At 43.9% G+C, this 17,226-nt stretch overlaps 1 long non-coding RNA gene and 1 pseudogene across 1 annotated transcript; both read left to right on the top strand.

Annotated features, from left to right (window-relative positions):
• Positions 1-17,226, top strand: part of LOC148148896 (uncharacterized) — a 39,476-nt pseudogene that overhangs the window by 12,156 nt on the left and 10,094 nt on the right.
• Positions 2,981-7,797, top strand: LOC122552561 (uncharacterized). Its single transcript, XR_006312415.2, has 3 exons — positions 2,981-3,093; positions 4,434-4,475; positions 6,836-7,797. It is a non-coding gene; the product is annotated as an uncharacterized LOC122552561 (long non-coding RNA).

Genomic DNA, 17,226 nt, shown 5'->3' with positions numbered 1-17,226 from the left:
CTCTGTGTGTGACTCCTTTACTCCCAGTGGGTTGGTTGAAGTTGGAGGCAGGGAGGAAGAAGGAAATATGTACTATAAGAGAGGGGAAAGAAAGAGGGGAAAACAAAAAGAAAGCAGGCAAAAGGAACTGTGAGCAGAGGAGCTCCGACTGGAGACTCCTACCCTGCTACCATCTTGCACAGGACAAAAAGTGGTGGATACAGGTACATTTACAATATCATGTTTGAAGGGATGTGGGATAAATGGAGGCAAGTTGGATAAGTTTACTTTGGGATCATGGACAACATGGAATAGTTGGACCAAAGGGTCTGTCTCCATGCTGTGTGATTCTGTGTTGGATACAACCCATGGATGATGCGCCCTGACCATAATGAATGGAGGAGCAGGTTGGAAATGCCGCCTCCTTCTCCTAATCTCTGTTTCTGTTGGAAACATTGGCCCTGAAAAGCTCTGCGGAAGCAGCATGATGTTAAGGAATTTTCCCCTCACCTGACCTCTGGCTGACCCTGCTTCCTGGACTCTTCCTGTCATTTCATTCAGAAACACCCGGGGAAGAGAAACAAAACCCTGGCATGACAGAATCGGCAATGTGCATGTGCAGCACATGGTCTAACGGCCGTGCCACTCGTGCATATTACAAAATACTGGGCTGGCAGGACAGGGAGCTCCTCAACCGCAGGGACTGCTGGGTACACCTGCTGCCATCGACATACATACAGTCTGATTGTGATTGTCTTCCTGTTATGGAGCTAGATGTTCAGATAATTACCAATGGAAATAACATACCACGATGCCCATCTCAAACCGATGTGACAATTCAGCACAAAGCTTCCTTCAGTTGAAATCTTCCAGCATTTTCATAACACAATTGCAGCTGAAGATGTAATGACAAAGCAGGTGATAAATTGTTTGGGAATTGATGAGAAGTTATTGAATAAGCTATCATTTCTCCAATTTGACAAGATACTAGGACCAGATGAGTTGCAACCAATGATTCTCAATGAAGTGAAAGAGGAAATTGTGAAGACATTGGGGTAACCTCTTAGCCCTCTCTTAACTCAGGAGAAGTACCAAAAGAATGGAGAGTTGCAAACATTGTGTGCCTTTTGACGTCATAAGGTGATAAATGTGCTGACCTTATACATGTTCATAATGTCACAAGGGGCATGGAAAACTGAATGGGAAAGCTCTTTTTCCTTGGGTAGGGGAGTCCAAAAATAGAGGGCATAGGTTTAAGGTGAAAGGGGAAAGATTTACAAGGGATTCTGCACCACTAAAGATCTGTCTTTCCTGCACTGAGCAAGTTATGAAATGCCCAAGTACACAACAAGATGATACTTGAAGTGCTTATCCATGTAGTATTTGAATTTGTGAGCTCTCCCCACTCAACTAGCTTCCCAAGCAGTGCATTCCACCCACTACCCTCTGGGTGAAGAAGGTTTATTCAAATCTCTACTGAACGTCCTGCCTTTACTTTAAACTTATGCCCCTTTGCTCCTGACTCTATGACTAATGGGAACAGCTGCTTTCTAATCAACCTGTCAATAACCCTCATAACTGTATTCATCTCTATCACAGCCCCTCCCAAATCTTCTCTGCTCCAAAGAAAGCAACCCAAGCTTATCGTCTCTCTTTGTGTCTGAAATGCTCTATCTCACAGAACATCTTGGTCACTCTCCTTTGCACCCCATTCCATGGTAATTACATCCTTCTTTTAGTGTTATGACCAGAACTACACAAAGTACTCCAGCTGAGGCCTCACCACTGTGCTGCACAGCTGGAACATAACCAACCCACACTTATAAACTGTACCTCAACTGAAAATTGCAAGCATCCCAAATGCCATTTACTCTGCCCAGATACCTTTACGAATCGGTGGGCAAGTACATTAAAATTTCTGTGTTTCTCTCTGTTTTCCAGTATCCTCCTGTTCATTGTTTATTCCTTTGGCTTATTACTTCTTCTAATGTGCATCATCTCACATTTATCAGGATTAAATTCTGCTGCTGATCTTTCTTCCTTTCATTCGCACTGCCTGCCTGCATCTGACTTAGTCTTCTCTCATTTTCTCATTTTGCCTGTCTGCCTTCCTCTATTTTATCTCTGGTTCATGTGCACCCTGCTTGCCTTTTCTTGCTCCTTACTCTGTCCCTTGCTCGCTTTCTTTTGATGTCTCCATTTATCTAATTTTTAGTTCTCTGTCTGCGATTCTGTCTGTATCTCTCACTACTTCTGATTATTTCTTCATCTCTCTTTTTTTAAATATCTCACCACTTATTTCTATATCCCTCTATCACCCTCTCCCCCGGGTGCCTATCTTTCTGGCTTTCTCATTCTCTCCCCTCTTCTTTTCCCTTTAAAAATGCATGCTAACAGTTTGTATTCAAACAATTTTTTTCCATGTTACTACCAATTTTATCACAAATAGTTGTTTCACTGATAATCACTGACTGGTCTATAATAACTGTACTTAAATTTATAACCTTTTGTCAAAAGGGCATGATGTTTGCAAGTCTCCATTCTTTTGATTCGTCTCCTGAGTTAAGGGAGGACTGAACGATTAAGGCCAATGTCTCCACAATTTCTCCTTCCCATTCATTGAGGATGACTGGATACATCACATCTGGTCCTGTATCTTGTTAACTTGGAAAAACAATAGTTTATCCAATAACTTATCCTCATCAATTCTCAACACTTTATCGCCTGCTTTGTCACCATGTGTTGTGACAATGCTGCAATTTATCACCCGAAGGAAGCTTTGTGCTGAATAGAAACATCAGTTTGAGATGGACAAAACGATAAGTTAACATAAATATTTAACCACACAACTCCTTTCCCGGAAAACAATTAGACTATACGTCTCTCAATGGCAGGCACTATACCCAGCAGTCCCCGCGGCTAAGGCAATTTCCCTATCTCGCAAGACAGCATAGTGCAATGTGCAGGCGCACAGTCGAGCTCAAGCCATGAACGGTGGAGCATGCGCACCATATGTGTAATGCGTTGCCGGTGACAGATAGGGCTTTGGTTCCCGTCTCCGGGTGTTTTCGAATGAAGCAGCAAGAAAGGCCCGAGGGGGCGGTGCAGCTCAAGGTGAGGAGAGGCTTCCTTAACATGTTATGTCTTCTGCAGAGCTTTACAGGGCCGATGTCTGCAACAGAAAATAGGAGATGGAGGTGTCATCTTGATTTTTGGAGTCGAAACTTGCATTAGCTCTGAAACGGCATTGTTGTGTTCATCCACAAAATCAGAAGTCACATGAAATCAGATTATAATCCAACAGATTTATTTGAAATCACAGGCTTTTGGAGTGTAGTCCTTTCTTCAGGTGAAGTGCCCCTCATGATCTTCTGAAATCTTTCTCCCCTCACCTTAAAAATGTGCCCCTGGGTTTTGAATTCCCCCAACCAAAGGACAATGCCTCGGCTAGTCATGATTTGCCCCTCATGAACCTCTATAAGGTCACCCCTCCACCACCAATGCTCCAGTGGAAAAACTCCCAGGCTATTTTTGTAACTCAAACCCTCCATTCCTGGCAACATCCTGGAAATCTTTTCTGAACCTTCTCCAATTTAATAATGTTTTTACCCAATAGCAGGGTGACCAGAACTGCACACACTACTCCAGAAGAGGCCCAGTTGAGGGTCGGTGCAGGTGGTGGTATTTATTGCAGACAAAGTGGCAGCATGGGGATGTAGGAGATGCAACAAGTAGCTGACTAATCTGTGGAGTGGGGACCAGTTTTCTGTGACAAGGCTATGTGCCTGTCAACAACTGTGTGATTGCTGGCATTTCACATGATGAAAGAGCAGTGCTCTGACAACCTGTGATTTAAAATAAATTTGCTGGACTATAACCTGGCATTGTGTGACTTCTGACTATGTCCACCCCACTCCAACACTGGCATCACCACATCATTGTGGGCTGAACAGCTTGTGAGTGTGAATTATCACAGCCAGAAGCCATCGGACCTCTGGAAATTGAGGTGGAGTCCTGTTCTCTGCAGTAAAAGCTAATTAATGCCTGAAGAAAGCCATCTTATTTTCCCTTACCAGCTGCTGCAAGCTGTTGCTTTTAACAAGAATTTGTAAACCAGTCATTCTGTGTTTCTGACAAGGAAATGGAAAACACTTGGAGATAGAGAGAGAGGTATCAACAACAGCAAATTCTGATGAGCAAAATAACCATCCCAATGAATCCTGTTGAGAGGGACCTTTGAACTGATTTGTACAAATTCCTTCATTGTTAAGTTATGATAATGAAAGCTGTAGGTCATGTTAAGTTTTATTTATTTGTCAAATGTGAGTGTCATTTTAAAAAACTACTGTTACATCCTTGACTCTATTGCATCAATTCTGCAATGTGCCGTCCCAGTCTCTTCTCTCCTTGAAGTCTAATATTTGCTCTCAGATATTATTGTCTTTTTTATTCAGAAGCAATAATCACCAACATCACAAGCTTTCATGCAGAATAAGGTAACATTCAAGAAAGACTGTGACCTTTTGGTTTATCAAGCTTGTACTGTTGCACGAAAATCTTAGAGTAAAATCTTCAAGGAGTTTTGGAAGGTCCAGTTGGACAAGAGATATATTCAGCCAGTTACCTGAATCTGTAATATTCTGGGAAATCATTATTCATGGCAGGAAATCATTCTAGACCAGGATAACATGGAATGAAGCTCACAGATAAGGGAAGCATTTTTGATTCATTATAACACATTACTTCTTCATACTCCATTACAGAAATTCTCAGCCAAGGAGGAGTTCAATATAATTCTGAGGGCTGAAGGGATCAAAGTAGAGGGAGAGAAAGCACAAACAGGGGACTGTGGTGGATGATCAGCCATGATTATCTTGAAAGGTAGTAAAGGCACAATGGACTGAATGGCCTACTAGAACTCCTGTTTCTATGTTTTGAGAAGCTGATGGTGAGCGACCTTCCAGAACTGTTGTGGTCACCTTGGTATTGGGTGGAATAATGATGATATATTTCCATGTCAGAATAGTAAGTGGCTTGGAGGGGATCCTAATAGGAGGTGGTGTCCTATGTATCTGCAGTACTTGTCCTTTCAAATGGGAGAGGCTGTGAATTCATAAGGTTCTTTGGAGGAGCCTTGGTGAGTTACTGAAAGGCATCTTGTTGATGGTACAGATTGCCCATCGGTGTTGAAGATGTTGGTTGTGGTGCCAATCAACAAGATGGTTGACACCTGAACCAGAGGGTTACCAATATCCTGAGGGTGATGATTTCCGAATGCTCTTCAGGAGGGTTTAAACTAATTCAGCAGGGGGATGGGAGCCTGAATTGTAGCTTCAGTGTACATGAGGTTGAGAGTAGTGAAGTCAGAAATAAGCTTTCAAGGTCGCAAGAGTGCACTGGCAGGCGGGAAGACGGTTTGAAGTATGTTTACTTCAATGCCAGGAGCATCCAGAATAAGGTGGGTGAACTTGCAAAATGGGTTGGTAACGGGGATTTTGATGTTGTGGCCATTTCGGAGGTACGGATACAGCAGAGACAGGAATGGTTGTTGCAGGTTCTGGGGCTTTAGACATTTCAGGAAGAACAGGGAAGGTGGTAAAAAAAGGGGGTGGTGAGGCTTTGTTAGTGAAGGACAGTATGAGGGTGGCAGTAAGGATATTTGAGACCCGTCCACTGAAGTAGTATGGGCTGAGGTTAGAAACAGGAAAGGAGATGTCATACAGTTGTAAGTTTTCTACAAAGTTAAAAATCACACAACACCAGGTTATAGTCCAACAGGTTGAATTGGAAGCACACTAGCACAAAGCTAGTGTGCTTCCAATTAAACCTGTTGGACTATAACCTGGTGTTGTGTGATTTTTAACTTTGTACACCCCAGTCCAACACCAGCATCTCCAAATCATGAGTTTTCTACAGACCTCCAGAAAGTTCCAGAGATGTAGAGGAAAATAAGCAAAGATGATTCTGGATAGGAGCGAGAGTCACAGGGAAGTTGTGATGGGGGACTTTAACTTTCCAAACATTGATTGGAAATGCTATAGTTCGGGTACTTTTAGATAGGTCAGTTTTTGTCCAGTGTGTGCAGGAGGGTTTCTTGACACAGAATGTTGGTAGTCTAGATTAGAGTGGTGCTGGAAAAGCACAACACGTCAGGCAGCATCCAAGGAGCAGGAAAATACACGTTTTGGGCAAAAGCCCTTCATCAGGAATCAGTTTTGCCCGAAACGTCGATTTTCCTGCTGCTCGGAAGCTGCCTGACCTGCTGTGCTTTTCCAGCACCACTCTAATCTAGACTCTGATTTCCAGCATCTGCAGTCCTCACTTTTGCCACAATATGTTGGTTGGCCAATAAAAGGCAAGGCTGCATTGGATTTGGTACTGGGTAATAAACCAGGCTGGGTGTTAGATTTGGAGATCAGTTAGCACTTTGGTGATAGTGACCACAAATCACTTATGTTTATTTTAGCAACGGAACAGGTTAGGTATATACTGCAGGAAATCAATAGGAATACAAACAATGCAGTTCCAAGAATGGGGTTTGGTCAGTAAGTTTGCAGATGACAGAAAGATTGGCCCGGTGGTTGAAAGTGAAGACGATGGTGTTAGATTGCAGGAGGATAGAAATGGATTGGTCAGATGGCCAGATCAGTGGCAGCTAGAATTAAACCCTGATATCTGTGAGGAGATGCGCTTTGGAAAAAGTAACAGGACTAGGGACTACACACTAAATGATAAGAAATGAGGAAGCTCAGATAACAGAGGGGTTGAGCAATTGAAAATACAGATTTTTATTGTCAGATGCAGATTACTGCCTGACCTTAATGCTTTTAAAGTGATCTTTATTTTCCATTTCCAGGTGCCATGTTGAATCCAGTGCGAGTTCAGTTTCCAACAGTTCATCGTGTCAGAGAGGGTCAGACAGTGAGAATGAACTGTGCACCATGAGAAACATCAAACTGCAAGAAATGATCATTCATTGGTAGCAACAGTTCATGAGGAAAAGAAAGGGCAAGATGATAGCTCGTTCCAGAAATAATTCACCAGGAAATTCCTCCAGCTTTCCTGCTTCATTTCAACTTTCCAGAGAGCCCTCCTAGAACAGCTTCATTCTGCCCATTACAAATGTACAGACCATTGACACTTCCCTCTCTACCTGCAATGTGTGGGGCTATATCCATTCAATTACTGTCCCTCAGTCTAGTCTATAAGACCATAAGATATAAGAGCAGAAGGAGGCCATTTGGCCCATCGAGCCTCGTTTGCCATCATGGCTCACCTGTTTCTCAACTTCATTCACCTGGCCACACCCAATAAATTTTGACTTCCTTACTGACCAAAATCTATCTATCTCTGTCTTATATACACTCAATGACTTGGCCTCTAAAGCCCTTTGCATAATAGGTTCCACAGATTCATCGCCCTCTGGCTGATAAAATTCCTTCTCATCTCAGCTGCCCTTGTGGAATGTCACCCAGACTAATTTCTTCCCATGTGACTCTGTGTGAGAAACCCTGGAAAGTTTTCCAGTGTTAAAGGCACTATGAAAATAAAAGTTGTTGTTGTTTAATCAGGTTTGAGCCAATCCACGCATCAGTTTCCATATGTTAACCTAATATGGCTTTCAAATGTTGCAGTCAGAGACTGGAAAATGACATCATGAACAACAGGGAACAACAGTTGTTGCCTGTGGTCTGGGTGTTTTCTTCTTGCTCATCTTTGTTGATTATTTTTTGGCTGAGTGTGTTCAGCAGATATCTTCAGTTGTGCTTGGTTTCACTGATATAACCAGTTTCTGAATAAAAATCTAATTATCTGACCATTAAACTGTGTATCTGTGTTCTTGAGCTAATTAATTGAAAAGTCTTACCAGGAGCTGCTGGCAGCTTGTGGACATTTGAGGTGACAAAGTTTTCCTCTCCCACATCACCCTAACCCACTGTGTTATCATGTGTTATCAACAACTGCCTTGGAATGAACAGCAACAGAAATGACAAATGGTTCGAGCCATTTGTTTGAGAGAAGCTGCTGCCCTTGAGACGTGTAACTAATGTCAGGGTCAGGGGGCTGTGACATGCTGGCAGTGTCCCTAACTGTAGACCACAAAGTCAGGGATCAAACCCCACCCAGTGGTACAGCACACCCCCACAGGTTTCTGAGAAGTAATTTCTTGCTCCGTATTTAACTTATCCTGTGTTCTGCTTGGTGATCTCCAGCTGAGACCACAATGTCTGGCCGTGGGTTAATCACACGTCATGATCCCTGGGTCTATTTTCAGGAATTCTCGAGTTTAACCCATCCCATTTCTCCACTATCCCCTTTCAGACTCTGCTTCCGACCGAACCATTTGATCAAGTTCCTGAAACAGAGTCACACTGGACTGGAAACATTAACTCTGTTTCTCTCCCCACAGATATTATCAGACCTGCTGAGTTTCTCCAACAATTTTAGTTTTTTGATAAAATATTTTGGTTTATTGTCTTGAGGCCGCATTTCTTTATTGGTGATAAAATTTGTTCATTTCCTCACTTTTGAAAAGTTTTGCCATCATTTTAGTGAGTACATACTGATATATAAATGGCAGTTGTTATAAAGAGGAGGGGTTCGGGGCCAATGTATATTTTAGTAAGTGTTTTGAGCATTCACAGGGTTGCAGCAAATGTGTGAATTTTCAAAGTTTAGGTGATTGATTGTGAGGAACTTGCACTCAATAAATAATTACCATCACTCCTGAAATAAATCTCGATGGGCCACATTTAGAAAATCCAGTCACTAATATCCTCCCTCAGAAGACAGCAGCCGTTGGTTTATTGTTACTGCTTCCCCTTTACTGACACTTTAACTTATTACACTTCTGAGAAATGAGACATTAAAGAAGCTGCAGTTGGCTGGGGCAGTTTGGGTTTTATTGTTTTAACTGAACATACAATAAACTGTGTGGAGAAACAGGGCAGTCACTCAGTTGAGATGATCAAAATACTGCAGATAATGGAAACCTGAAATAAATACAGAGAATGCTGGAGAGACTCAGGATGTTTGGCAGTATCTGCAGGGAGAGAAACAGAGTGAATGTTACATGTTTGATCTGACTCTTCTTCACAATTCTAGGTTTGCCTGAAATCAGGTCTTTATTTCAGTTATTTTGTTTTGAATAGTATGTGCAGAAAAATCAACAGTCATTAGTTGCCTTTTTAGCATTATTTCCCTTGCTGACCCTATTCACTGCTGTTTTTCTGTGTTAGTATCCTCTGTCTGTTCCTGTCCCATTCTGGGTAATGTAGCTGCTGTCTCCTCTTGCTTTGTCAGCCCCCAGCCCCTTTCTCCTGAATCCTGCCCCCTTCTAATTAGTTGAAAACCCTCTCTACAGCCCTAGTTATTCAATTCACCAGGACACTGATTCCAGCAATGTTCAAGTGAAGCCTCCCACAGAAGAACAGCTCCCTTTTACCCCAGTATAGATGTCAGTGCTACAACATAGAACATAGAAAGATACAGTGCAGAACAGGCCCTTTGGCCCTCGATGTTGCGCCGATCCAAGCCCACATAACCTACACTAGCCCACTATCCTCCATATGCCTATCCAATGCCTGTTTAAATGCCCATAAAAAGGGAGAGTCCACCACTGCCAATGGCAGGGCATTCCATGAACTCACTACTCGCTGAGTAAAGAATCTACCCTTAACATCTGTCCTATACCTACCACCCCTTAATTTAAAGCTATGCCCCCTTGTAATAGCTGACTCCATACGTGGAAAAAGGTTCTCATGGTCAACCCTATCTAAACCCCTAATCCTACGCCCTAAACCCCTACGCAAACTGAAACCCATTCCACTTAGACTGAACTCTGAGCCATGTATTGAACTGCTTGACTGTATTTACCCCATGTCAGTTTGTTGTGGCTCAGGCAGTAATCCAGAGATTCTTACCTTGGAGATTCTGCTTTATCATTTATCTCCCAATTGGTCACAGTCTTTCAGTGAGACCTCCTTTCTTGTGCTCCCAGTGTCATTGGTCCCAACATAGACAATGATGAGTGGATCCTTCTCCTCCCTCTCCAAGTTCTTCTCCAGTCCCGTGTAAACCAGACAGAATCTTCCTGATATGACAACGGGAACAATCTGAATGATTAATCTGGGGTCAAGCAGTTACTGTTGGACACTCACATTAAGATAAATCAACCTTGAGGAAGGGTGAAAACTATTATATTAAAGAAATAATGAGAAGCTAAAAGAAGCCTGAAATCACACTATTTACTCAACAGCCCATGCAAAGGCAAATAGTTTTTGTTTTGATTCGGAGATGCCAGTGTTGGACTGGGGTGTACAAAGTTAAAAATCGCACAACACCAGGTTATAGTCAAACAGGTTTAATTGGAAGCACACTAGCTTTCGCAGCGACGCTCCTTCATCAGGTGGTAGCTCCAAAAGCTAGTATTTTTGTTTTAGAAGTGTGTTGGTACAGGCCCTTTCCTGTGATGTACTGTACTTCACTCTTTGAGGACAACATCCCATTTGCCTTCTTCACTGCCTGTTGCACTCACACACTTCCTTTCAGTGACTGATGTACAAGGATACCCAGGTCTCATTGTACCTCCCCGTTTCCCAATCTATCACCATTCAGATGATAATCTGCCTTCCTGTTTTTTGTACCAAAGTGTATAAACTCACATTTATCCACATTAACCTGTCTCTGCCAAGCATATGCCCACTCACTCAGCCTCTCCAATTCACACTGCAGTATTTCTGCATCCTCCTCATAGCTCACCCTCTCACCCAGCTTTCTGTCATCTGAAAATTACATTTAGTCATTACGTTTAGTTTCCTCATCAAAATCATTAATGTAGATTGTGAATAGCTGGGGTGCTAGCACTGATCCCTGCAGTATCCCACTGGCTGCCATTCAGAAAAACACTCAATTATTCCCACTCATTGTTTCTTGTCTGTTATTCAGTTCTTTATTAATCATTAAACTACCTCCAATCCCATGTGCTTTAATTTTTCATTCATCTCTTTTTGGTATTTTCTCAACATCCCCATCATCAACTCTGTGAGCGACATCAACAAAGAATTCCAGTGGATTTGTCAAGCTCGATTTCCCTGTCATAAAGCCCTGCTGACTCAATTTTCTTTTTACAATAGATTCAAGCATTTCCCAATGATCAGTGTCAGACTGACTGCTCTATCATTTTTTTCTTTTCTCTCTGCCTCCCTTTATTATACAGTGGGGTTGCATTAGCTAGCCTCTCATCTCGAGGGACTGTTCTGGAGTTTGGATTATCTCGGAAGATGACCAAGGATATGGGACAAGTGCAGGAAATTGAGATTACAGTGCCTTTATTGGAAGTTATTGTCAGTGCAGCATCAACAGCATGAAGGGCCTTTTCTGCAATGTACGATTCCACGACACGATCACCAATGAATCCACTATTATTACAGACACTTCCTTACCTGCTCTGTGATGTAGATTATCAGCCTGGGGATTTACCAGCCTTCAATTCCAACAATTTCCCAAGCATCATTTCTCTACTCATCCTGATTTCCTTCAGTTTCTCTCTCTCACTAAATCCTGAGTTCCTGAATATTTCAGATATTTAGCTTATGCCCTTTGTGAACACAGAATCAACATTTGTATTTTGGTAGTCTGCCACTTGTTGTTCCCCATTATAAATTCCTTCATGGAGGTCCCTTGCAGTCTTCAAAAATCTTTTTCTCTTCTCATTCCTTCAGTGAGCTTTACGGTCAGTTTTTATGTTCCCCTCAAGCTGACTCTCATGCATTATTTCCTCTTCCTTAATCAATCATTAATCAATCACTTCTCAGGACTGTTATTTCCCAGACCAATTTGTTTACCTCTTCCTTGGATCTCATATTGTTTCTAATTTCCTGTGTCAGCCATAGTTCAGCCACTTTTCCTGTTTTGCTTTTGTGTCAGGCAGCAGTAGCTGTGTGTGTAAGTTTCTGATTTTCAGTCAGTAATTCTTTGATTATGAAATGGTTCCAATCACCTGTGGGCGGCACGGTGGCACTGTGGTTAGCACTGCTGCCTCACAGCGCCAGAGACCCGGGTTCAATTCCCGACTCAGGCGACTGACTGTGTGGAGTTTGCACGTTCTCCCCGTGTCTGCGTGGGTTTCCTCCGGGTGCTCCGGTTTCCTCCCACAGTCACAAAGATGTGCAGGTCAGGTGAATTGGCCATGCTAAATTGCCCGTAGTGTTAGGTAATAAGGGGTAAATGTAGGGGTATGGGTGGGTTGCGCTTCGGCGGGTCGGTGTGGACTTGTTGGGCCGAAGGGCCTGTTTCCACACTGTAAGTAATCTAAAAATAGTAATCTAATCTAAAAAAAACCTCCAGATCCCTGGCTTTGGACACTGGACTTATTGAGGAAATCTGAAATGAAGAAGGCAGCAGACAGGAGTGTCAGGGCCAAAGAATTTCTCTGTTTATTTACATTATAAACAATAAGTACAATAATAGAAATGCAGGTGAATGTAATAAACAGGAAAATTGACACAATCAATTCCACAGATGGCAGTAATACTATAATTACACTATTAGCTAGATTCAACACTGTTAGAATGTAAAACCAACTGTTTTAATCATAGAAACCTTAATCAGGCTTCCTACCCTTGGGGTCCAAATACACTGTCATCTCCCAGATCCCCCTCCATGCTGGCTCGGTCAGAAACCTGAGGGTCTCGGGAGTTCTAGCTCACCGCTGAGGAAAATACTGTTTTGAAGTACAGCTGGCTGTTCCTGTTTGCTGTGCCCGGAGTCTGGGTGAAGACTGTAGACTGCAAAGGCCTCTCAGTTTGAGTTGAATCTGCTGATGCGGTACGGTGGGTAGTGGATCTATCGGGGCTTGGTTTTCTTTCCTTTCTGCTGATTATCCAGGCCTGGGTTTCACCTCAGGATGTATCTGAGGCCTTGTGGTGTCAGTCAGGTCAAGTCACTGGTTTTTGGGGTTTGTCAGTTTTTGAGTTTGCTGTTTGTGGTTGGTCGCTGTTGGTTCCCCTGGTTCGGTACAGACCTGTGTCAGTGGCTCTTAGAATGAGCTGCTGGAATTCTTCTTCTGGAGATAGCTGTTTGGTATATTTCCATTGCTCCTGGGATCTGTCCTGGGGATCACTCTCGGGGATGGCTCTGTTAATTGAGGTCAGGACCTGCAATTATGCTAATTGTGAGCCCCTTATCTTCACGCCATACCTATGTTTTCTGGTGTTCCTTTTGAAATCAATTGCTTTCCCAATTGTTCAGAGTGTGTATGATTGGATTTTGATTGGAGTTGAATGTCTGTTATCTCTGTAGGCCCCATGCTGTCTGCTTTGGGGAGCCTGAGGTGTAAGAACAGCCCCAAGCCAGAGTCTGTTTTAGTTGATTGTTCTTTCAGAGATGATGTGTAAAATGGAAATCCAGGCTGTGCAAAGGTTCCAGACAGCCAGCTCAGATCTCTGGGTTGGTTTGTTTGTTCTCCACATGGCTCATTCCAGATTCCATTTACTATTTAAAGTTTTGAGAAGTTGAGCGTTTTGTCCAGTTTAGATTATGGGGACTTTTGCTCAATTCTACATGGTAAAGATCCTGTATCCAGGGAATGGAGGAAGAGACTTCCCATTTTCCCCAGTCTGACCCCCAGGACCCTTACCTGTGGAGAGCCCTCAGTTTGCTGAGGCTGGAGAGGCTATATCTGTAATGATCTTTAGGGAAATCCTGCCCCTTTAAGTGCTGCCTGGCTGCCTTTTCTAATGCAGCAGTCCCTTCCCAGTTCCAATCCTCACATCTGCTGTGGATTGTCAGGAAGCCTCTCCCACAATGAATAGTCCAGGGAAAAGGATTGCAATGCGTGGCAAGTTAGCTTGTGCCAGACTGTGGTTCGACAGTGTGAGCTCAACATGTCACTGCTATAGCAACATCTGTATTGCTGTTTTCAGCACACAGTGACTGATAGTCAGGATATCAATCAGGAACAAACTATCACAACCGGTTCAGTCTAACAACCTGTTCCCTCTCTTTAATGTAGGACTCAGACTGCTGGGACAGTCACTTGAAATCCTGGCGGGAGTTTAGAACAATCAGAATGCTATTCTTTTTTTTTATTTTGAAGGTACATCTGCCCCAGTCCTTCTGCAGTCTCCAATCCTGGAACGAGTCACCGAGGGTTATAGTGCACTGTGATGAACACCGCTGTGACACATACTGATATTTACTGGTACCGCAAGCAACGAGGGTGTCAGAGGGAGTGATTTTGGAACATTATGTTTTTAATCAAACCCAATGGGGCCAAAGATTCTCTGAGTGATTCCACCCTTCCAGTGACCCCTTCAGTAACAGCTTCATTCTGACCATCACAATCGTACAGCCCAGTGACACTGGGGTCTATTACTGCTCAGGGAGAAAGTGAGGACTGCAGAAGCTGTAGATCTGAGCTGATAAAGTGTTGCTGGAAAAGCAACACTTGGACTCCTCCATCGCCAGACCATAGCAACACGACAGCTGGAGGAAGAGCGCCTCATCTTCCGCCTAGGAACCCTCCAGCCACAAGGGATGAACTCAGATTTCTCTAGTTTCCTCATTTCCCCTCCCCCCCACCTTGTCTCAGTCAAATCCCTCGAACTCAGCACCGCCTTTCTAACCTGCAATCTTCTTCCTGACCTCTCCACCCCCACTCCGGCCTATCATCCTCACCTTGACTTCCTTCCACCTATCGCATTTCCAACGCCCCTCCCCCAAGTCCCTCCTCCCTACCTTTTATCTTAGCCTGCTGGACACACTTTCCTCATTCCTGAAGAAGGGCTCATGCCCGAAACGTTGATTCTCCTGCTCCTTGGATGCTGCCTGACCTGCTGCGCTTTTCCAGCAACACATTATCAGCTCTATTACTGCTCAGCCTGGGGAAATGTCCTTAGGGAAGGAAGCCTGCTCACTGTAAACAGTAAGTGGAGTTTACATGACAGTCATCTCCAGTTTTTTGAGAAAGTAACACAGAGGATTGATGAGAGCAGAGCGTTAGATGTGATCTATATGGACTTCATTAAGGTGTTCGACAAGGTTTCCCATGGGAGACTGATTAACAAGGTTCGATCTCACGGAATACAGGGAGAACTAGTCATTTGGATACAGAACTGGCTCAAAGGTAGAAGACAGAGGGTGGTTGTAGTGGAGAGTTGTTTTTCATACAGGAGACCTGTTACCAGTACAGTGCCACAAGGATCGGTGATGGGTCCTCTGCTTCTTGTCATTTACATAAATGATTTGGATGTGAGCATAAGAGGTGCAGTTAGTAAGATTGCAGATGACACCAAAATTGAAGGTGTAGTGGAAAGCAAAGAGGGTTACCACAGATTACAGCAGGATCTTGACCAGATGGGCCAATGGGCTGAGAAGTGGCAGATGGAGTTTAATTCAGATAAATGCAAGGTGCTGCATTTTGGGAAAACAAATCCTAGCAGGACTTATAAACTTAATGGTAAGATCCTAGGGATTGTTGCTGAACAAAGAGACCTTGGAGTGCAGGTTCATAGCCCCTTGAAAGTGGAGTCACAGGTAGATAGGATAGTGAAGAAGGCGTTTGGTATGCTTTCCTTTATTGGTCAAAGTATTGAGTACTGGAGTTGGGAGGTTATGTTGCAGTTGTACAGGACATTGGTTAGGCCGCTGTTGGAATATTGTGTGCAATTCTGGTCTCCTTCCTATCAGAAAGATGTTGTGAAACTTGAAAGGGTTCAGAAAAGATTTACAAGGATGTTGCCAGGGTTGGAGGATTTGAGATACAGGGAGAGGCTTAACAGGTTGGGACTGTTTTCCCTGGAGCGTTGGAGGCTGAGGGGTGACCTGATAGAGGTTTACAAAATTATGAGGAGCATGGATAGGATAAATAGACAAAGTCTTTTCCCTGAAGTCGGTGGGTCCAGAACTAGAGGGCATAGATTTAGGGTGAGAGGGGAAAGATATAAAAGAGACCGACGGGGCAACATTTTCTTGCAGAGGGTGGTACGGGTATGGAATGAGCTGTCAGAGGAAGTGGTGGAGGCTGGTACAATTGCAACATTTAAGAGGCATTTGGATGGGTATATGAATAGGAAGGGTTTGGAGGGATATGGGCCGGGTGCTGGCAGGTGGGACTAGATTGGGTTGAGATATCTGGTCAGCATGGACGGGTTGGACCAAAGGGTTTGTTTCCATGCTGCACATCTCTATGACTCAGTAATAACTTCGTGCCCAGTGAATGAACTGGAGATCAGTTTGTGATCAAGAAGATTGAGGTGGTGATGGAGTGTGATCTTGGGGATGGATTCACTGCGGGGAGGAAGCTGACCTCAGGTTCAATGTTGATGGTGGGAGAGGAAGGGCATTTACTTTTGTGACAATGGGAGGAGGATTTTGTCGGAAATGTGAAGCTTTATACTGGAAAATGAGTGATATTAATTCCGATCGGGCTGGGTGAGCAGAGTCAGGGAGGTGCTACATCTGCAGGGGAATCTCCTAGTGATTGGGAATGAACCAGAGAGCACAATGGGGTACACACATTTCTCTCCATTCCACAGACAATTGGTTTGATCCAGGTTAAAGGGAACCACTCCACATCGAGCATGGGGCTAAGGGAGGGGTTTGCTCTTCTTGAGCTCCCACAGCTGAGATTGGGATTGCAGCTGAGATGTTGTTATTATTCTACATCACACTCCATCAATCCATGGCACCTGACTAGGGAAGTGTGATCAAAATATTCTGGGAGTTCCCAACACAATTAGCTGGAGCTTCGTGTTGATTGTTGCTGCGAGTCTGGCTTCAGACCCCATCCTGGCTCAGGTTGTTCCTGGGGCTTTCTCTACTACTTGTCCCATTGTCGGGGAGTGAGCAGCCAATAGCAGATCAGATGTAATGCAGAGAGATTAGATTAGATTACTTACAGTGTGGAAACAGGCCCTTCGGCCCAACAAGTCCACACCGACCCGCCGAAGCGTAACCCACCCATACCCCTACATTTACCCCTTTACCTAACACTACGGGCAATTTAGCATGGCCAATTCACCTGACTTGCACATCTTTGGAGTGTGGGAGGAAACCGGAGCACCCGGAGGAAACCCACGCAGACACGGGGAGAACGTGCAAACTCCACACAGTCAGTCGCCTGAGGCGGGAATTGAACCCGGGTCTCTGGCGCTGCGAGGCAGCAGTGCTAACCACTGTGCCACCGTGCCGCCCACTAATGTGAGGATACTCAGATTGGATGGAGAAATAAGGGCAGTGGAAACA

Source organism: Chiloscyllium plagiosum, unplaced genomic scaffold (assembly GCF_037043375.1).
Source record: "Chiloscyllium plagiosum isolate Xiang-an unplaced genomic scaffold, Cpla_swu_hap1 HiC_scaffold_10, whole genome shotgun sequence".
NCBI classification, from domain to species: domain Eukaryota; kingdom Metazoa; phylum Chordata; class Chondrichthyes; order Orectolobiformes; family Hemiscylliidae; genus Chiloscyllium; species Chiloscyllium plagiosum.
This window is presented reverse-complemented; position numbering and strand designations above follow the sequence as displayed.